The sequence below is a fragment of the Dermacentor andersoni genome, chromosome 5, assembly GCF_023375885.2.
Source record: "Dermacentor andersoni chromosome 5, qqDerAnde1_hic_scaffold, whole genome shotgun sequence".
Classification (NCBI taxonomy): Eukaryota; Metazoa; Arthropoda; class Arachnida; order Ixodida; family Ixodidae; genus Dermacentor; species Dermacentor andersoni.
In genome coordinates, this window is record NC_092818.1 from 188,151,293 (window position 1) to 188,174,281 (window position 22,989).

Consider the following 22,989-nt stretch of genomic DNA (forward strand, 5'->3'; position numbering starts at 1 on the left):
TCCAGCGGAAACATAGCACAACGAGCTTGCTACTCAAAGGAATGGACTTCGGAGATATTGCGCATTACTCGACATCGAACAAATCGCATAAACAGAATAAAATTATATGTGGCATGGAAGTTTGTACTGAAAAAGTGAAACGAACCTGATTTTGACTTCATTTAGCCTCTGGGTATGGCGTATCGCCCGATGGCTCGGACGACGTTGGCCAACCCTCGAGCCACCTCCTAAGGCAGGAAATAGAATGGATGACAAAAGTTGTCGTGGTTGTTGTTGTTACGTGAAAACATGGCTCACATCGAGTGTGGTCTCAGAATGAAAACGTGAAGTTGGAATTATGCCCTCCACCCAACTCGCAAACCACAGTTTCAGCTGGTTGCAGCAGAACGGTCGTATGTGGAGTTGGACCACGGTGACATTGTGCTGTAGTAAATTGGAGGCGGGCGAAAGTCGCCTGCTGGGGGTTTACTGGTACCCTGCTCCCATGGGTTGGTTTGACGCCTTGGACTTGTAGTAACGCCGATCCAAGCAAAAAAAAGCATCAAACTCATTTTGGTGCCCAAATTCCTTTGCGTCTGCCATACCATGCTGGCATGCGCACTACGGATTGGGCATCCTTATTTTCGTCGCCTGAATGCATAGAGTTAATGCACCAACCTTCGAACGCCAGCTGATCTGCACGCCTACTTGACCTTCCGGAGGAGGGCATTATGACCTCATTGTGCATTAAATATTTTAATTGATCAATTAATTGCGACTTATGGTTTACTATATAATAAATTCTGACTTTTTTTAATACCGTGAGGGGAAAGCAAGAAAAGTCTCTTTTCTCAAAATTGTTTTCTCCCTTTGGCCTCACAATGAAGCCGATATAGACAAATATAGGACTAAAAAATGGCTTTGGGCCATAAGCCCTTTCTAGGAAAGAAATTAACAGCAGCCATGTAGCCTTTATTGGCAGTATAATCTACGCTACACAACCTTCATATATATATTTCGAGCTCGTTATCAACATTTTACTGTGAACGAGTAAACAGCTATAGGAATAATAATATATATGAGTAGGACGCCTGTGATGGTGTACAATAATCATTATGTTACGCCAATACTACTTTTAGCTGAAATTTGCAATTCATGATGAAATTAACAGTGTAAAGCATTTCTCTAAGTCAAGCAAGTAAGTAAGTAAAGTTTCTGACGGGTAGCTCCATTTAATGTGCTTATTGTTGTTAAACGATTTTGCTATACCCTGCAACAATTCTAAGACGCCAGTACTTGACGCAGAACAGAAGCGAGGATAGTTGTTCCTGCCAGTTAAGGAGCACCGCTATGCTGCCTACAAACACTACTTACAACGAATATCTCCTAAATTGTCGAAAACACGACGCAGGTATGAAACAAACACGCTATCAAGTCCTCATGAAAAGTCGGAGATGGTAGTGTAGTGCAAAAAAGCTGCTTGAGTAGACAAGGCGTTATGCTTATGAATGTTTTGTAGCCTTCTGCAATATCTTGTTAGTACCGAGGCTGTAACAAGGTCTTCTCGCTGGCGGCGACATTCCGATTGCTTGCCAGATCACCAGAACGTGAGTTTGTGCTGTGAAAAGACGGAAAAATGCAAAAGTGAATCAACCCAGACGCCTTTGCCTTCTGCAGCAGCAGCTGCCAAACTATTTCGCACCAACTGTATCGAGTGGAGAATGCTTGTTTAGCATATGCATACGTGCCGCCCTCTGTCAATCCTAACTTCGTTAGTTGTCAAAGCATCATCGTGGAGAAGCCAATATCTCCAATGGGGTGTACGAAGCAGCTTCTCTGGCATGCCTTGCACTGGGAAGTGCCTGATACATTTCGATACATATACATCGAGAGTTCTTTCCCTTTTATGACAAATATTTTCATTCACTCACGATATGTTTTATTCTGCGCCAGTTGTAACTGCAGCCGTTGCCTCACGTTCAGTGTACGCTTTGGCTGCAGGCCGTCGAGGGCTTCAAATATGCTACAGCCAGCTACTAAGCGGTGAAAATATGCACAGGCGTCCCTGCACACAACACTTTGTGACATATTCTGTCTCCTAACCAGCAAGTGAGGACTACGGAACAACTCGTGTGCCTGGCTGCTGTGAAGGATGTTTGGTACCTTCTTTTGCTGTACATTCTAAAATACGTCATAAGGTTCAAGAAGGTTAAAGACACCAGTCTGAAAGCCGACACTGACTACAACAGTTAGGTCAAAGACAAGTTCGCAAATACTTCCGTGAAGTACGGTATAAACGGGAATATAGGTCGACCTCTCTAATTTCATCTTGATCATAGGACGATTCCCAGTCTTCTAAAGACCACTACATAAGACGAGGGGCGACTTTAGTTGTTGTTATTTTGTGTATTATTTATTTTGTAGGGGGGAGAGAGGTGGGGTTTTGGCTTATATTCCAATTTATGTGATGTCTGCTTGGTGCGCTGTTCCACGCTTGTGATATTTTTCTCGTGACCTGGGAAAATTTTGCCAAGCGAAAATACACAGCTTGTATTGTCTATCGTATTTTATCCCAATTGGCGCATTTCTCCCCTTCTGCCAGATATATAAAATTTAAAAAAGCACGCTTCAGATGTTGGAATACGTTCATGGTTTCCCCAAAATGGACTGACATATCATAAATTGTATCCATTCGGTAACGTGCCTACTCACCTCCAAGCGGTGTAGCCACCTGTGGTGAAAATCCGCGGCTGTTGTGTATTGGTCCTGAAGAAAGAAAAACAAAGAAGGTCGCGGGAATCAGTGATGAAAGCGCTGAAAGTATTCCCTGAACTTGTAATGACTATTATGCCATCTTATTCCTGCAATTAAAACTTCATTCGAAAAGTTATGCAATTCAAAAAACATTTATAACACACTCATATCTGCTCTATTCGTAGCCGCGATAGAGCATGAAGCACACTGGGTGTGAGAACGATGGCTCTGATCTGTCAGCTCTGTAGCTCTGGAGTCCGTCACTCCGGTGGCGCTTACTGCAGGGGCCTTCGGTGACGCAAGCGCGGCATGCAAGCTCCCGTGGAGTTGTGCCGCGAGCAACACTACACCAGCCCACGGCGCAGTTAATCTCGACGTGACGCGGTACACTGCTCAGGCACGTGTCGCTCGGTGAGCAGTCTAGGGCGCCGATATGTTCCGTCGTGTGAGCCCAGCCTTACTGACGCCGTCCGCCATTGTCGCTCCGACAAGGACACTCCATATTGAAAGAAAGGGCATTCTGTGCACGCAACACGCAAAGGCACTACAGATGATTAAGTGTGCTCGTGGCATGCGTAGATCTATTGCATTGCATCAAAGACTTCCTGTTGCAGTGCGCGTTAGCACGTGTGCATGTGGCGAAAACTTGAAAAAGTGGGTCGCAACATGAATGCAAGTACAGAAGTCATAGCAACGGGTCATTACATGAACTAGACTCCCGAAAATGCCAAGCCGAAGGGACCGTAAAAAGGTGTTCGGGATATTGGCAGTTCGTTTTAACAGAATTGATCCACAATAACTAAAAATACACTATCTGGGTTCACCCAAATAATAAACACAATATAATAAATGAAACGGCGTTAAAGTCAATAAGTAGATGTAAATGGAGACATTTATTGGATTCGCATGCTATGTACAAGGCGTTGCTTTATGCACTCTTGTTGAAGCTATCTTAGTAAGTGTTACTTGCCGGCGCTGTGCAAACCTGGGCGCTGTCACGAATGCTAAGTCAGTCTGCTCAAGAATTCTTGAGAGTTCCTCATATTGCTGAAAAAAAAGTGAGCCAAGTATTTTGGGCATTACCAACTGTATAACGTGCGCACAGCAGTGGTACTTGTGGTTCGTGGGCAATGTCCTGACCACAATTATTACCCCGCAGACGCCCATTGACGACTTCCTTAATTATTTTATAGTATCGGTCCTGCAAGTTTCTACGTCGTCTTTCACGCTGGCAGAGTTGTCTATGTCCCTCAATACAGTATTTGCCTCTCGTGTAGCTAGCAGAGTCGCCTCCGCAGCGGAGCAGCAGATGTCAGAGGCAGCTGCAGAAGTCCGGCTTGACCAAATTTGCAATTCGTGTAAGAGCTCTTTTTTAATGCATCAAGTCTATAGGAGGCACGCCAAATGTTCCCACATTATTTCTCATATCCTAAAACTAGGCTTTACTGGGTTCATCTTAACGAGCGCCTACTGTATTTGCAAAGGGATAAATCGAAGCCTATACTGTTACATAAAATATTTTAGAAAAAAAAATGCAATTGAAGATGTGTTTCGTAAACGCACGAAGTAACTTGGAAAATATTTGTTTAATTGTGCCTTAAGTATTTCCTTCAAACAATAAAGAGCTCAAGGACGCTTCACGATTTCAAAGCATTCAGAACGTTATATTGGAAATCCTAAATACCGACAATTCTTATTATGTTTTGGCTAAGGGGTTGTAATTTATTGAACATGCAGCTCACTTAGACCTTGTTTTAGACATATTCAAGTAATCTCGCTGCATTTGTTTGTTATCTAATCATGACGAACGAACAGTTTATAGCAAACAAAACGCTACTAACATTTCTAGAGATGCCTTCTTTTTCAGAGCTTTCTGAATGAAGAACCTCCTGAGCCATTGCTCGGCATTGGTGATGACAGAGTACAGAGACAGCCCTAGCCACATGCCGATGTATCCTCCCATGTAACCAAACGCTTCGATGACCTGCGAAGCAAAGGGACGCACAGTGAAAAATGGTTAACCAAGAGACTCTCCTTACCGCCATAGCTAGATTCATACCAGAATACATGTTTGGCGTGTTAATAAGCCAAAGCAGGCTCTGATGCAAGCCGTTTACCAGAAGAAAGAAGACATCATGTTACCAGTTGACAAAGTTAAGCACCAAAGTAACATCACAGTATAGTCTTATATCGTGGATGACAAAAAATATAACATAAATGAACGTCACAGATAACTGTTCCACTACTACAACTGGGCAGATATACTCGCTTATCACTCACTCTCAAGAAAGCAAAAAAATTGCCTTCTACTTAAGAGTAACACGAATCCCTTCGTGCAACTTGCCGGTGAATGACAATATCTTGCTTTCGTAAAACTAATTTCACCTTGAGGATTTCCTCGGAGAGAATTTGACAGTAGTTAAATTTTTAGTCGAAGATCTGTAAACTCGGGGAGGCACACGCATCTACCAGGAGCTTGAAGCGATGACTACATTCCGACAAGAATACGCAAGTAGAGTGCCGTAGTTCTCCACGCATTAGATTTCGTGCTCCACGCAGGACCATGGGGAAGCAAACACACGGCGTCACGTGATAAGCCGTGTAACAAGGCGTAGTGGCGGATGAGCAGTATTCCCCTTCTGTGAATGTGTTCAACGATGCGACATGAGCTAGGATGCGTGGTAAGACACTCGCTGTGTTACAGCCAATTTTTCTGTCCGTACCTTCGAGCTCCACGGTTGTGTGAACAATACACGTGTGCGACATCGCGGCAATAAGAGCGAGGAAAAAGGCCGCCGACTTTGTGTAAAATAATATGCAATGCCACACCGAGTTTGAAACTACTAATACTATTAGTGGTGATAGTATTCTGCTGCACTCTTAACACATTTTCGTAGGTTTAGATTCCAGTCCGCGGCGGTCGCATTTGGTGGAGATAAAATGCAAAACGCTCATGTGCTTCGCTTCATTCAGGCGCATGTTGAGGAAACCTCTAGTGGTCAAAATAAATGCGAATTCCTCCGTTACGGCGCCTTTTTACAGCGAAGGTGCATATAGCTAGCCGATTTATCCGTCCGTCACCTGTGCGCCGAACACTCCTTCGGCGCAACCCCATGTGCATGCGCGAGAAAAAAAAAAGAAAAAGAGAGGCGCACGTTTGGTTGCGCCAGTAGTGACGTGTTGCTCTCCGTCGCAGCCGAGCGCGGCGCAGCAGTTTCTCTCCGGCTCCGAAATGAATAGGCCACGCGTCATACCTACTCCTGAGGAGCAGGCAGCTTTCGATCAGCGACGCCGCGAGCAGAACCGGGAATGAGCTCGTTCTACACCGTGCCGACGCTGCAGCCCGGACACAAGAACAGGCTCGTGCAGCCGTGAGCAAGCCGCAACTGCGTACAGAGTATCCGGAAGCCTACCAAGCCGTCGTTTAACGAACCATCGGGATTAGCCTAGTGATAAACACCAGATCCGCATGTTTCAGCTTCGCTGGTTAACCATATGTACGGAGTGCTTGGGCGGTATCCTTTAGACCTAATTACCTTGACTGATGAATTTTTTATTTGTCTTGTTAATGGGGCCCTGAATGACTAAGTAATTGAGCGTTTTATTTACTTTAGCTTCATTTACCTGCAAAATACCTACCACAGGAATACTAACTTCCAATGGTTCAAATCTGCTGGGCAACTGCTTATGCGAATTGTTGCGCCGGTAGAATTGCTGCTGTACAGCGGCAACCAAACACAGGAAGGACACGGCAGCGCGTGGCCAATAACTGACTTCGTTGTATGGTCTGCTGCAGCGGAAAGCGCAGCGCGCCTTTTTAACCCATCGGTTGCTTGGGAACATTATTCTCTCTTGATCAATCTACAAACGCGTAATAATGTGACCACATCAATATAATTTCTATACATAGTAATCACGCAGCACGTGTTCTCAGTGTTATCTGTCACAGACATATAAAACTTCATAAGTTCCGGCGTACTCTGCGGGGGTACCCGAACCAGAGCAACGTTGGTTGCAGACATTGTCGACAAAAAAAGCGAGTTAATTCCTGATTTGGCTAAAGCCAGTCAAGTCAAGAAACTATTTTCCAATTTGCACCGGTATATGGAGTGCGGATACCTTTTAAACGACTATTAGAACAATTACCCTCAACTTTCGAATTAACCTGCACATGAAGAACTACAATTCGATTTAAGGAAACCAGATAAAAAACTGAGGACGGTATTATTCTGTCGTCAACATCTTACCGTGAGCTTTGGTTGGTACTCAAAAATTTTCTGAGAGTCGGAGGAGAACTTCACGTACACTGAAAACGAATTCCTGCAAGACACGTCATAAAAGGATCGTCACATAAATGCAAGTAAAATACAGCGCGCTCGAACTCTATGTAGTAATCCTAAGAAGTTCACATTCGTTAAGAACATTAAGCAGGCTTAGCATGCCATTTGAAGTACGGCCTAGTGTAAGATACCTACTAAAACATGACAAAACAGCCTTGCGTTCATGATAGAGCAACTAACTGCTTCCTGGCACAACGTACACTCCCTGCAGTCCTCCCTCTTAAATGTATCAGAAATTCTTCTTCTGTTACATAATAATAATTCCTATTTGATGCATTTATCACTAAAAACTAAATAGGCTCAATAATAAATATTGTCACCTTGTGAGCCTTGCACGTACACGCATGCAGTCGGCATTTCAGAGCTGCGTTGAATTACCAGTGGCCTCGTAAGTGGAGGAGTGGTAAGGAGGTGGTCGCCTAACAGCTAGATTTCGGAATGACTGTCAGTGCAGACACTGGTCAAGGTCGCTAATTGCGGGCAAGTGACTCCTATCTATACCGTATAGTTCAATCAGACACCCTTAGCCTTCCTATAAGAGACACTGGCCTGGACCACTCATTCTAGTTAGTTGCTACTGTGTGTGCTTGTGTGCGTTGTGTCCGTGTGCACTATGTATGAACTGGTCATTTCATATGCCACCCCGGTAATGTGGTGTAGTATGATATGGGAGTATGGTCAGACAAACATCTCCAGCATGCACTAAAGAACGTTTCTCTCTCACTTGTCCGTGCAGTATGATGCGCCAAGTAATCTCGGTAGTCACTGTGTATGCTCGCTTCGGGAGCGCATGAAGCAACTCTATATTCTTTTCACCCTTCCCATCGCTGGTCATCAGCGAATTGCGGAGAACCTCTCAGGAGTCCAATCATTAACATCAGCAAAACTTGTTTAAGCTGCAAAAGGCTTGTGTCAAGAACAGTTGATACGGCTTTGCAAAGAAGCAATGTTTTCGTTCATAATCCTAATCCAAACACTAATGCAGAGTGTTCTCCTTTTTTTTTTACAATATAGATATTTTATTAAAAGAAGTAACGAGCGTTACGAACGTGGCGTTTTTGCATAGGAGTTCCTAGGCGAGGCGGACATACTTTACCGCTCATGACGTGAGTTTCAGAAGGCTAATTATTAAATAATCAATAATTACATTTTTTATTGGTGCCTTGGCGGCAGTTGTCTAAATGGCAAATTTTGAGGACGTGATAGTCATGATCCCTCTTTTAAACATCTTAAAAATCGTATCTAATTCGAGATATTCATCATCAAAGTGCGAAGCTCAATCGAGGAAATATTGAGACTGAGCGGGTCTCATTACGCAAAATATACGGCAAGGCCCCGTAGAAGTGTGGGGCGAAGTTTGAATGATGGCCTGCCGTGGCAAATCCTGACACGACACACAGTCCCACACGCTTCCCAGGCAAGGCGTCTCGTATATCAGTAGCTGCCGTTACTGGCCGAGACGTTCGGTTTCTAGCTTTTTCGCGCTTGTCACCACGGGGCGTTTCGATCTGGCATGATAGTGGGGCCGCCGCTTCTGCGCTCCTGCAGCGCTCTGTTTCAATATTGCCTGGATTTACCGTTAAAATTCGATGATAAACATGTCGAATTATATAGGTACGACATTCTAGATTAAAAAAAAAAAAGTTAGGGTGCATTAAAATGTGACTACCTTCAATTTCACCATTTAAGCAACAGCCGTTAAGGCACGAATAAAATAATTGATTCATTTTTCTACGGCGCCGACATGCAAAAAATTGCGGAGCTAAACACAGTTCGAATTAGTGTTATTTATTAAATCGACGTTTCTTTTTTTATGTTAGAGCGCCCGTTCAGTCTTGAATCCCCGGTTCACTATAGACGCAATATAGGCTGACGCGTTAGGCCCGCAGGGTCACGTGCTTGAACACGCACAGGGTTCGCAGAGACAGCGTTAGCATACGGTCACGCTGCTACAGCGCAGCGCAAACAGACGAGAACTATCTCGTTGGCTGTTCCCCGGCAAGAAGGCTGGTTGGCATCAGGATAGACTTGAGAAAGAAACTATTCGCATCCAAGTCCTCGATATCGAGGCACTGCAATTTCGCAGTACTACATAAAAGATTCTACCTGCACAACTAACTGGCGCTCTTGATGCTGAAAACCTACGCAATTTTGTAAGCTGATCATTTGCCTGGCTGGAACTCACGTAAAGGATGAAGAAATCACGCGCTGAGACCAGCTTTAGTGACTCGACGTCTGTCTCAACCAGCTTCGGTATATAAAGAAGGCATAAGTGCGTCACGTCGAGCGAAGCGGCTGACAAAAATAAGTACGGGAAATAGAAGTGGTTGGACTTGAAGTGCGCATTAGAATAAATAAAGTGAAAGAAATCTGGTACTCCGAACGGTGTATACGTACCTTTCTTTCTCTTTCTGAAAGAAACAGACACACAAAGATCTTTAGCCGCCGGGCATAAGCCTTACCTATATACTATTGTATTTTCTCTGTAACTCCCGAAACATAGACTTATTATTACAGAAACCCTTAGTTCTACAAAGTATAGCACAGCAGTCGAGGCTACGTGACAATTCTTCTAACGTCAGCCATTTCGGGTGTGTAAGCTAAGCCGTATAGTCGACGGCTAATGCGTGCAGTCAGATAAAGTTGCAGTTACTGCGCACTCGTTAATTGGCAGAATACATGCCACCACACACCACGGGACTTCATATTAGCAACTTCGGCGAGCAGTTGGAAAATGTTCGTTGCTCGTTATTCAGAAAAAAATTCGCGAGAACAACAAGGGCACTGACAGCTAAGGTATAAGCAGTGCATGCAGAAGTTACGAAAAGCTTCCTGCGCCTTGTACGCGCCTCGTTTGTGCCTTCGCTGCAAGACCTTGCCTACTTTTTTTCTTTATTATTGTTAAACATACTTAAGGAGAGGTTGGTGCCTATGTGCGGCGCCGGCTACTCTTGCTTCCTGCATGACGTAACTTCGCAGCGCGTAAACAGAGGACGACACATAAGGGTGAAACAACAGCGTTGTTTACCTTATGTCTCGTCCTTTGTTTCCGCGCTACGAAGTTGCATTATGGAATGCCAACTAACCCGATCTCTAATACTGATTATTTCTGCACTATATCTTTAAACAAACACAGGCACACGGTATTGTCATGACAGTTCGTGACACTAAAGGTAGCGCATGAGTCTCTACATAGACGCCTAGATAAAAATCGGCTATATACCGTGCAATTCCTCGGCTGGGTTCTTGATTATGGGGATAGGCTCAGTACAGCGCCTAAGACAGCGACCTATTGAACAATACTATGCTGCTGAATAAGCACGCCGAACGGAAAACATTTCTAAATGTGGTATATAGTCACATCAGTCTTGCAAAGATGGGCTATCAGTGAATTCTTTATATGGGGCACGTACACGCAGAGTAACACATCGCGAACAAGCGGTTATGCTGACTCGTACGCGGAAGAGAGCAGAATGCTACACTCAGATCAGTCGCCAACGCATCAGTTGAAGCTGCTGAACAAAGATTATTCTACAGTTTCTTGTGTCAACTTCCGTTACATACGCCGGGATAGTAATTAGTTATATCTGGACCAACTGCAGAGGGACAATTGTTTAATTGATGCGAAAGGATCAAGTGGCCCATTGAGCGAGAAAGCCGGCGCCTGTCGTCTTCATAAGCGAAAAGCGGCACCTAAATTCCCATTGGCTGCAGGCGACGCCACATCACGAGCTCGCCTCGACGGAGCCGAGCGGGCGAAAGGGAACGCCTGTTGACGCAATAGAGTGCCAGGTGTTGTGTGAGGGGAAAGGGCATCGCCGCGACGCCACGTCACCCTGGCTCTCACTCTCGGAGGCTTGTGTTATTAGCGGGTTCTTTGTCCGGGCAAGCTCGCGCCTGCGTTCTAACGGCACGTCGGGAAGGTCAAATCAAAATGCGCCAAGCAAATGCTATTTAGGAGACGTTGGTCAAGCACCTCAACGCGCTCGCTTGACCGCGAGGAGTTCATAACTCGAAGCACTGCTCAGCGGCGTTTGATTGGACATTAGTGTTTTCGTATTCACAACTCATAAGAAGTGTTTAGGTGTCCTCGGATTTTTTTTCCCCCGACTTCGCGGCTCTTTCCACCAATTCGAAACTAAAATTCGTTCATCGTTCGTAAGTTCCCCGATAACATCAAGTAAAAGGGTCATCTTATTCTGCAACAGCTGCACCTTTTAATCAACACAAAGAACACGAACACAGATACGAACTCTGTGGTTTAGTTTAAAAAAAATTAAGCTTGTTAAACTGCACAGCATGTCCCTCAGACTTACCCGGTCTTCTCCCAGGCTTGTAAGACGCACATCGTACGACGTCTCTCTGAAAGACATGACTGATTCAATTTAATTCAAAATGCTTAAATTGGGTGGTGATAAAGTTACAGTGATAGCATTTTTAGTCTTTGTTTAGGACATGAATAAACTGTCTGGAGATCAAATTGTGCTTCAAGGGAAGCCACACTAGAGCATTATCAACTAACTTATCCAAAAAAGCACTTTATTAAACACTACACTTCCGCAGCGGGCGTGAATGTCGTGCAAAAAATTTACGTCCTCTTATTTTTAAGTGTAGTTGCACTCTGAGTCGTAACCTAAATGCCCTTGCCAATAATGCCAACTCTACGGTTTCATCTTGATTGAGAGTTCATATAGTCCATTACGGGATATATTTCTTCGTGCCAGCGGGCTTACCAAAAAATCATTAGTTCCGGCATCGTATCCAGTATACAGTTTGTCGGCTTCCAAGTATACACACGGTGTCCTTCAACTGCGGTAGCACTGAAGAACACGCATTAGAAATACGCCGCTTGTGCGCTAATTACGGCAAACAGCATGAGTGAATGACAGTTAATGTCAATGAGTGAATGTCAAGCGTCGTCATACGCACGCAAAATAACAGAAGATAAAGGAATTTAGTGAATCTGTAGAATAAAGTTTGCATCATCCCATGAGAATAGCGTGTAGAACGCATAATTACAATTACACATACGCCATTAAAAATCTAGAGCAGCCACCAAGAAAACACTGCGCCGGTGCATCTTCTACTTCGCCAAGTGGACATTTTCACCAGAAGTACTTCACAAAGGTATTGTTAATGCAAAAAAAAAATGCGCTGCAGTGTCCATGGCCCATGCGTAGTATTTGCGCACGTGCGTGCGTCTGAACGAAACATTGAGCGTATTTTGCTGTTGTGGGCGGTGACCTACATGCCATAACCTCCACGCTAATACGTTCTATCATCTCCCCTTTTCTAAGGTAAATAATCGAACGTTCGCTTACTCGCATGGCGCTCCACACTTCTTCATGCATTTCGTTACAGTCTTGTTCGTGATCTGTTTGTCGCAGATGGCTGGAACAGAATAAGCGCAACATAAAAAATAAACACTCTGTAGCAGGCCTTCAGTGGTGAAACCGCATTGAACAATGAATTCCGTTACAGCGTCATTCCTTATTCAACCACTGTTGATCGCTTCAAGTCTCCATCTTCCTAGCAAACCTTGTTTCCCAAGAAACGTGGAAATCTATATCGGAAGAAACGTTACTGCACTCTGTTAGCTATTGCAGACATCACCTCGGCGTCACAACCACAGCAACATGTAAATTACACTTAAAGCAGCTCTCCATAGGACTGAAAATTTCTTGTTAAGGTTGACAGATAGGTCATATTTCTAGTATTGCAAATAACGTTGGTATGTTTGTAAGCACGTAAAAATTAAATACGGGCAGCACTTCCACACCAATACCGCAACCAGCTTCCCGTGACTTCACAGATATTGGCAGCGTATGGCTCACTTTTTTTTTTCTAACAGAGCACATAGCTCATAAGTTTAATGATGAACTAAACGTGGGAACCGTTTTTGCCTCTTCCGGCGTAAAGGTGACCCGAATACGCGCAAATGTAACGAGATCGTAACATGTGTCGTTACCATGATGTAGCGCGCGACATTCAACAAAGAGAATTTCTTCTATTTTTCCGGCTAAAAAGCAGGTTCTTCAGCAGAAAAAAATACCTAGAGATTTTCGCAGAGTAATCTATTCGTCCAAAGTGCTCCCAGTCGTTTAAAGTTGGTCTTTTGCGTAGCTTTATGTCCTTGCTTGCATTGTGTGCTCATCCTTGAAGCGTGCGATGCAAGACGGACCGCCGGTCCCTGTGGTTGATATATATGACAACGGCAGAAGAAACAAAAACAGGAGAGAGAGAGCTGAAATATGTTTTACATACTCAAGCTTCTGTTCTCACGTGGTCAGACTCACCCGTATTGTGGTAACTGCATGTCGGCGCTTTAAAATTGGAGCCATACTCGTGCTGAGGCCTGATGCAGCGACATGTTTTCATTTCTTCTTTTATGAGGCACTCTTGAATGCACAACTGTCAAGCAAAATAAGGCAAAGTAGGAATTGAAGAAGTTCCCCGCACTCCCAAAATAACGTACTGATAGATGCTCGCGAAATGTAAAAACTGTCATCTTGACTAGCTGTTTTGTTTCTTACTTCTGGTTTTCTTTATTTCATTCGGTCTGTCTTTTTTGTTTTTCGCTCTTCACTTTAGTGGTTCAGTGCGTGTTTTGAGCACCTACTCTCTCTTGAACTAGGCGTTGATGGCTGTCGACGCATCCGTAGGCCTCGAATATTTCCTCAAGGCGCGCATCAACTGCTGCGTATATTCGTGCGTGTTATCTCGTTAGCGATCGCTGCAGCTACAAGCAGGTCCTTCTTAACATATAGAAGCGGTGAGCGCGTTGTCACTAATTGTTGTGACAGAAAACCATTTTTACGTGTCGTCTTCTCCTCGTGTTTTCGTCCCATTCTTGCGCTGTTTGCCGTATGATTATTACTACGTTTCCTCGGGCATATATTTAAGGTCTGTTATGGACAAAACTAAAACACCACGTATGCAATATACTGAATGACACACGTCAAGCCACATACATCTTGAGTTAGGTAGCCCAGGAACTCGTCCTTCTTTCCGGCTGCCTTGTAATCCGAACATTTTGATGCGAATGGAGGTGGCAGGCGACGAACTGTTTGCTGAAATAATACAGAATACAAGACGACGGTGAAGTCCGGAACCAGCCTATTACGTGCATGGCCAAAATAGTTTCAACACATTACATATCAAACTAAGACACCAGTAAGCTAACGTGCATTTCGTCATGACTGTATGGGATGGCCGGGCTTCGCGTAACTGCGTTGCCGTGGGCAGGGAAACAAAACGGGACGCCTATTCTGTGAGTCGGTGAGGCGCTCGGAATTGATCGCATCTGGTGTCGCTGACGCCACATACAACCCGGCAGCGAGGAAGAAAGGCTGGCGGGGGAAGGGGGGGGGGGGGGGGTATTTCAATTTTATTTCGCTTATTAGTCATCAGGAACGTCGGGCGTTCACCATCGTCGATGTTGATGGGCGGCAAGGAATCACCAATGCTGCGTCGGTTCGGACGAAGGACTCCGAAATAGCTGAACAAATGGCTAGTGCACTAGCCCTGCTGGATAGCTCACGGGATGTCATCTATAGTGATTCAAGATCTGCAGTCAGAGCATTTGAAAAAGGCACCATTTCCAAACAGGCCCTCAGACTTATTGGGGGCAAGGCAATCACGCACCACTTCATTTATTGGTTTCCCGCACACCAGGGTCAGATAAAGGGTGCTCCTCCCAACCTCAACGAGTCGGCTCACGGAGCTGCGCGTGAACTTGCCCACCGCGCTACCCTCGACCCATCGGAAGCCGACTTCCCAAAGAACAGGGACACGCCCTCCACCTACAACGAGATTACTAAACACTACTATCTCAGCCGTAGAACCTACTTTGTTCCTCATCCGTGTCTCAATAGAGCTCAAGCATTAACGCTCCGTCTACTACAAACGAATACCTATCCCAATCCGTCGCTTTTACATAAAATCTATCCGGATATTTACACCAATGCTACCTGCCACGATTGTGGAGAAATAGCCACGTTAGACCACATGCTCTGGCGGTGTGCCCGGTCACGCTCTATCATCGCTAACAGCTCGGCCAGATGGGAGGCGGTTCTCCGCAGCCCTCTTCTGGCTGACCAACTCTGGGCTGTCCAGCAGGCCCACAATGCGGCCGAGAGGCTCGGCCTTCCGGTTCCCACGTGGGAGCGGCCCGCTTCGTGAAGACTCACGACCTGCAGGACTTCATTAAAGTTTTACCATACCATACTATTAGGCATCAGCATGCGGCGGCACTGACGTGAACTCTCCCATCAGCATCCAGCTCGACAAGCTAGCGCGAGCTATGATCATGATGCGGCATTGAAAAGCCACAGACGTTCTCGTGCGGTGGCGCTGACTTCACTGCCGAATGGGGTGCCGCCAAACTCGTCCAACCGACGCACTCATGTCTAGACAGCACTGATACAACGGCGACACCTCTTCGTAAGAAGCGGAATTTAACACGGCCCGACCAAGGTCAAGGCGGTTCCTTCGCTTACCGATGCTGAATAAACCGATGTGCGAAATACTACTACGAGGTAAACGGATGAAAGCGCAGCACAGAACAAGTGAAAGCCGACCGAGCTTCTAACCGAGAACGAGGGTTTAGGGCGGATGATATCTGGACAGAATATGAGTTAATCTAAAGGGCGTGATTGCGGATACATACCTAGTGAGTGGGAAGAGGTGCAGGTAGTGTAACGCGTAGTGCGTCTGAGGTATGCGCTTCAAGTGTGACATCAAAAAATAGGCTACTGAGAGAAGTAGTTGACTCTGGGTTACCATGGATACCTTCGTTTTTCCTCCCAATTGCTAATGTCGCAACTTCGCCTGAGTAATCACTGCCTCCCAGCCTACTACTTGCCTGTGACCCACCAGGAAATTGCGAATCGAGTTCGCAGCCAAGTGTGCTGGAGCGCGCAAAGAGACCTTGACCGGCGTTGTTAAAAAGTGCAGAGCGTGTTAAATGTTGTATCTGCGCTCAGTTGACTTTGGCTGCTTTCTTCTGTCACACCTCCGCGCGCAAGAATCATTCAAGGTTCTATTTTCGTCATTGCTTGTACTTTTGTAAAAGCAGACTTACTTAATAATAAGAAACAAGGATTCGTCAGGTCTATCTTGGTTCAATGGCGCTTAAACCAAAGCCAGAACATCACGCCCATGATTTTGACTTTTTTGTGTGTGTGTGATACTATATTATATCTATACTAACATCGGCAGACAAGTACAGGCAGTCTCTTCGGCGAGCAGCGCACCTGTGCCACGGAGACAGTATACGTGAGTCCCGGCTTGACCGTGATGGATGATAGTCTGTCTGGTGGACATGTCTCTGACCGGTGAATGACCAGGGGTAGCTTGTCCGTACTCTGCAGCTGCAGAACTTTGGCCGGCGACCACGCGGCACGGAGAGAGAGCTCTGCAAAGTCACAGCTGCGCTCTGAACGCAACATCACGCAGCCAGCTACAGCGCTACCGATCACATCACAAGACGTGAGCGTGTCAAGCGATTGAGCTACGATACTGTGAACTTCTGCATTGACGGCTTCATAGTGATGACAGTTTTAAGACTACTGTACCAAGCAATCCGTAACGCTCACAAAAAGGCAAAATGAATTGCTTGTTATATAGCAACAGCTAGTTACAGGCATTTCTAATGTCAGGAAAGTCAGGTCTCTTACTAGCTGGCTACATCGTTGCAAGCAGTACGCTGCAAAACGTTTCGTAAAACTTTCGGTAAAATTATGGGAATTCAGCCGACATTCGAACAAATTCTGGCGAACAAAAGCCACCCTCTTTCTCGACACTTAGGCCTTCGGCATGGTGTGTCAATATGCATACGACGAGGTTGCTACCATTGCATAATGGCGAATGCTCCGCACGTCGGTCTGGTCTAACGCTGTCTCATATATACTATGCCTATAATTAAGTGGAATCGACATTTCACCTTTTTCTGTTCTGCCGTCGGTTTCGCATTCACAAATAACGAGGTCTGAAAATTCTGTTTTCTAATCTCGCTCTAAGAAAACGCACAGTAGTGTTGCATTCACCTTTTAGGGTCTCTGTATTAATACTTACCTATTTTAGTGACTCTCTTTCCTATAACCACCATTTATTTCTCGTTTTATTTCTTTATTGTTATTTCTTATATTTGTGTACAAGATCTGTGGTATTTCTTTCTCAAATTGACTCTTAAATTTCACCTAAGATTTATCAATTTGCTCTGGCAAGGCTGACTACTCCTTTGCAGGTTTCTTTTCATCACTTATATGCTTTCTTTATATATTCATTTACATATTCCGCTTTCCTACTGCCACCTGATTCAATGCATATACACCAATACCCCTCATACACCCACCCATCCCCTCCCCATAATTGGTTTGTGTCGTTGATTGAGGTCACCGTTGTTATACTATTACGACCCCTGTCCAATTATATATATATATATATATATATATATATAATGTCTTTCTCTCTCGCCATACAATGTTGCCCAGCCACGTCATCACTGCCGATGTACAGAGAGCGAGGGGTATAACTACAAAGCTAGAAAACTATCTAATATGGCAGCGAAGTGCCCAAACGAACGCACTAACCCCAGGTCCAAGGCACGTTGCATTTATGAAAGCGGTGATTCCGGTCCGCCCACTGATTCGCGTCCACCGTGTAACACATGGAAGCTGGGGATCGGAAATACGTCATCCTCATCCTGCAAATAACCAACGAAAAACTGTAATTTTCTTGTACGTAAATTTTTTTTAAAGTTAACGCTGCCCTGCCCAGTATACTTTTCTTTAGGGAAACTCACCTGGATGTCGTGCAATCAGAAATGCACAACCGGTAGACGGGTTGTCTCAATTCAACTAAGGCAAGAAAATGCGGTTCCGTTACGTACAGTCGAGTGCAAAAGCTTAAGGACCTCAGGTACCGCTAATTTTTTTTTCTCTTCGCAGCCTAGGCATAAAGGCTGAAATCAAGTGGAACTGCCTACGTAGGTCTGTTTGACCAGCACCATGCATTAATACAATTTCACGCTCCACGGCTGTACTAGAAGAAATGATTTCTTTCCTGATGTTATGGTCTCTAGACTTTTGCACGCGACTGTACTCCTTATTTTGCTCAATAATTCTTTTATAAGAACCTGTCCCTAGCGCCTAAAGGAATCAGCAGTCACCATGGATGCAGCGCAAGGTGAGGCTGATCAAATTAGAATGAGAGCGAGCGAAATATGGTTCAAGGTGTCTTAGCTTTTAGGCGCACCATTGCCACTGCGTATGGCTTTAGAACGGTTCCGTCTAGGAAACCAAGTGCGAGGATTGAAACAAGTAGCACCGACTAGGGTACGCAGCGATGTCGCGTCGAGTTGTCGTGTAATCACCAGCAGCAGTGTTCTCATTTCTTCATCCCTTTCAATTTTCTTTTATTCGATAGCGCGTCGGTTTATGATATTCGCTTATACTCCGGCTTTGTGCGTACTTGCAGTTTAGATTACATTAAACTGCTCGATTCTTCGGCTTTCCGTACAATAAGCTGTTCAGAATATGAAAATCAAATTATACTTAGCTACTGTCGATGAATGAGTGCTAGCAAGATTTAGCGACATGTACACAGTATACCATCGCCAGCAGCCGTCGCAGGAACTTCTCAGTCGACTTCGTGGTGTCGAGGTTGGCGTGCTCTTACAGACACTATGCGGCGCTATTCTAGCGAAGGAGTTGTCGGCACCGCAATGTCGGGACAGGCACGTGGCGGCGTTTTGTGTGCTTTCGCATACTGCGATGTGTGGCGATGAACTTCTAGCGTATCCGTGAAGCGCGTACGAAGAGCGGGAATGCAAGCTTGCTGCCACCAAAGGACCTGCAAACGTGCCGAGGGATTATGTGGGAGCTACTACGCGCGAGCCACGAAGGCTGCAGCTTAACGCCGGAGGCGCCAAGACATAATAGACATTTTACGGCGAAGGGCTGGCTTGGTTGTGGAATCCACGGGAAAGCCGTCGGCGGTGGCCGGTCCGAAAGGGCACGGTGGAGGGAAAGGGGAGGCAGCGGCGGCAGCCGGCATCAACTGGCGGCCGGAGGCGCATGTCGACAAGCTGGGCGGTGAACCGCACAGTTCCAAGTGTTTAACAGAAGCACAAAGCAGTCCATTAAGAAACTCAGAACAGTAAACAGCAAACGACACTGTTTCTCGTGGATGTCGGTCGCCTTGTTAGGTGTTAAAACAAGAATCTTATACGCGTTCCTTAATTTTTTTCCCTGTAATACAAAGCAGTATTAAACACGTCATTACATAGTATATATTGACGGCGCTTCTAGGGCACCAAGGGGCCATGGGGGACATGAAAAGTGGAACCCGGACTGGTACGTTGGTCGGGGACTCCTCGAGGCCTCCACGTGCCCGGGGTGTGTGACATCGGCTAACCGCTCTTGTATGTGAGCACCTACCGGCACGAACCGACCTCGACGGCCCCAACCCACGAACCCGTCCGGGTTTGGTGTCCCCGTTGGCCCCTTGGACGCCTTGGACATCCTGCGCCTCCCGCTTTGTTATAATCTCAGATGCTCTCCTAAGGCCTTCGTTTGCTGATATTATTATTTTCGCATGCTAAATAATGCCACCTTATTGGAGATATGTATTGCGGAGAAGCCTATTAAAGCACATCCGTCCTTATGGAAGGCATATAAGAACCTCGCCAGTGTTAGCAAGCCGGTGAATATAGGTTGGGGTGATTTTTACTGAGACAGTACGTTGTAAGACCGCTTTTCGCTGATGCAGATATCAGTTATCGCGAAGAGCGGCAGGAATCTCTTCAATTTTTTCTAATAGAATGTTTCTCGGTTTCCACTCCACCAACCAAGTCCCCAACCATGTGTCGCTCAGGAAAGTGCTATAGCCAAGCCTCTGTGATCCAAATAATACTTTGTACCAACCTTGTGCTCAGTCACGGTTACTCTGCTCGCGTTATGGCACAGCGCCAGGACAGAGATTTATTTGGTCAACTGTACGGACATACATTTCTTCTTCAGCGCAGTCGGATATATATATATATCCAAGTGCAATGAATATGTATCTAGAGGCCGAGCCCTCGGCACGCTCCCGTGCAAAAAATTTTCCTACCACGCGTTGCCGCAGGTTTGAATGTCAAAGTTCCTTTTCATTTTACCGTTGCAGAGACCGGCCCGCACACTACTGCTGTATCAGCGGTGCAATCACAAAGCTGCTCACACTTCGAGGCAGTTGAAGGAGAAGCAGGAGCTCACAGTGGAGCGCATGCTGCAACGGAACAGGTCGCGCTGCTCCAAAGCGATGCGCTGTCGCATCTCAGGCTCGAACTGGACCTGGTAGACATCCTCGGCCAGCGTCTGCGTGAAGCAAAGGGCTGTCTGCAGTCATCACGCAGTGAGAAGCCAACGTACAGTGTAGATTACATGTGTACAACTTGCTTGCGAAAGAGGCATCACCATTTAGTAAATCGTGTCGTTATGTAAATAAGCTTTATATAATAATAACAAATTCCTGAGTTTTACAGCAGAAGTCACTGAAAACAATCATAGTGTGGCAACAATGCCGTTTCAGTGAGCACAGCTTCGAGTCTTATGCTCCCAACAAACCCTCGATGCTAACCTTGCAGAGAAGTTTGCAAGTCTTGTCTAATCTATGAAGTGTTCTTGGAAGCGCATATTGAGAGAGCGATGGTAGAAACTGCATAGTAAGCCATAGTAACCTTAATTGCTTATCACTTGATGGCGGCATGAACGGAGATCCAAACACGCCACCGCCCCCATATCAATCGCTGCTTATAGTAGATTTATTGATTAACAGTCATTAGCGTTAACGATTGTTAGCGTTGTTCTCAGAAGCCTCGGCACACACTGCTTAACTTTCATGTAAGGATTGTGGAGCTGACTTTGTGTAGCTTTAGTAACGTCATTCCCAGCAAAACTTCTCATTTTGGTTACTATCGGAAAGTAATATCACATGGAAAAATAATTTCACGAGGACGGAAGCAATAATGACGCAAGAGTAGTTACCTGAGCTTCAACGGTGCACGCATTCGGGTACAGCTCGCACAGCCGTGATGTGTTGATCCTGCGAGAAACATCGTTGGTGCAGCTTGTCTAACTTTTGTCATTGAGCTCCGCGCTAATATTGTAGGGAAGCCCGCACTGTAGTCGACGAAGCATCGTGGTAATGACATAGATTTTTCTACAATTTTGCAATGCTTTGTTGAGAAAACATATTGCGGCATTTTGCTGTTGCTTGCGATCCATTTGTGTTAGCTGTTAACCTCGCAACATATATTTAGCGCAAGTAATTGTTCTACGTCCCTTTCTATTTTACGTTATTACGTAATTGCAAGTGAATAAATAAACGTAAACGCTTTGTAGTCTGAGTGTCGGGAAATTCGGAAGTTTGAGAGGTAATACCAGCCATGGACAAACGATATTTTGAGCGGTTTTCTTTGTTTATCGAGTATTATAAATAGGCCAATTGTTAAAAATAAGAAGCTAACCATGCGTAATCATTGTCATGCAAGAATGTTGCAGAGACAGATTAGCAGTCAATAGTATGAATGACAAATCTATGTACTCGGAGTCGTTTCTACATTGCTCGAGACTCCACTCTGGCACCACACGCCTGGCACTGGCGCCAAGTATAAGTCTGGCAATCTTTGTACAACACTGTACTATATGGTTGATGCCACTGGTTCGAGAATGCCTACCTCTGCGCTTGCGCTGCCTGGCGGGCAAGCCACAATCATATTAGTGTAGCTCGCTACAAATGCACAGCCGCCGCTTATTGGCGTTTCTACCCTACGCCAGGGCGTCAGCCACTGCACCTTACAACAAAGGCTTATCACGACGAGTGCGTTAACTGCCACCGCAGCGGCTCGTTTCGCTACATAGCGAGAATCGCAAGAGGGCGGCGGTCAGCCATCCTGCAGCTCAACGTTTGAAGTGCCTCCAGCAAGAAGGCTCTGACAGAGAGCACGAACGTGATCCTGGAGGCTGCTTTCCTGCATTCCAGAGAATTGAGTGCGATGGAGGGTAGGTGCACTAGGTAGTTAGGCCGGCAGTTCAGGAAAAAATCAACGCATGATTACGGACTTAACAAATCTATTAGGAAGCTGCGCGTGCAATGAAACTTGCAAGCTGTATTTCTGAAAGTTCAAGGCGTGGCTGTGTACGAATTATTTCAATTCCAATCACATAACGAGTTTGGATCTAGCTAGCGTTCCGGAGCCTGCAAGTTTTTCTAGTTCACGTGAAGAGGACAGGCGCCAATTTGGGAAAAACCTGCCAAAATACTATGTGCGGTCAATACGGCTGACGGCTGGCTTCCTACGTGTGAACAGTTGGCTGTTTCACGAGAACAAGAAACGCTTAAGGGCTCCGAAACGCAATAGGAAAATATAGCGTATAACTGCTTCTTCAAAATTTCATCGAAATCTTCATTACAAAAAGCTTGATAAAAGCTCAGATGCTTCCCAACCCCATGACGTGACAAGCCACGAGCGAGCAGACTCACCAGCTTTCAACGCACACGGTTAATCCAGGAAAGATTATATTCTGACGCACTTCCTCGATGATGGTGACCGTGAACGGGTAACGCCGGTACATCTCGATTATCTCCGACGTTTGGTACAAGAAGCCGCACATGCAGCACAGCCATACCAGCACCCGCACCACCGTTGATGAATGCAAGTTCATCCTGGCTGTTAAATAAAAACAAATGAACGGGCCTTTACGCATTAAATTCTGTATGGTCACTCAACGCGTGGCTTTACGCCCTGATTTCACTCGCATAATTGCATAATATATCCCAATAACCTTTTGAAAGCTCCTTGTTCCGTCGTCTGTGGCTCGTAGTCACATTTATAAACATTTTTGTTCGATCTAGTCTACATGGAAAACGGCCG

General features: G+C 45.5%; 1 pseudogene; it reads right to left on the reverse strand.

The window, feature by feature from the left end:
- Positions 1-943: 943 nt before the first annotated feature.
- On the reverse strand, positions 944-22,780 carry LOC126532221 (uncharacterized; annotated as a pseudogene).
- Positions 22,781-22,989: the final 209 nt, after the last annotated feature.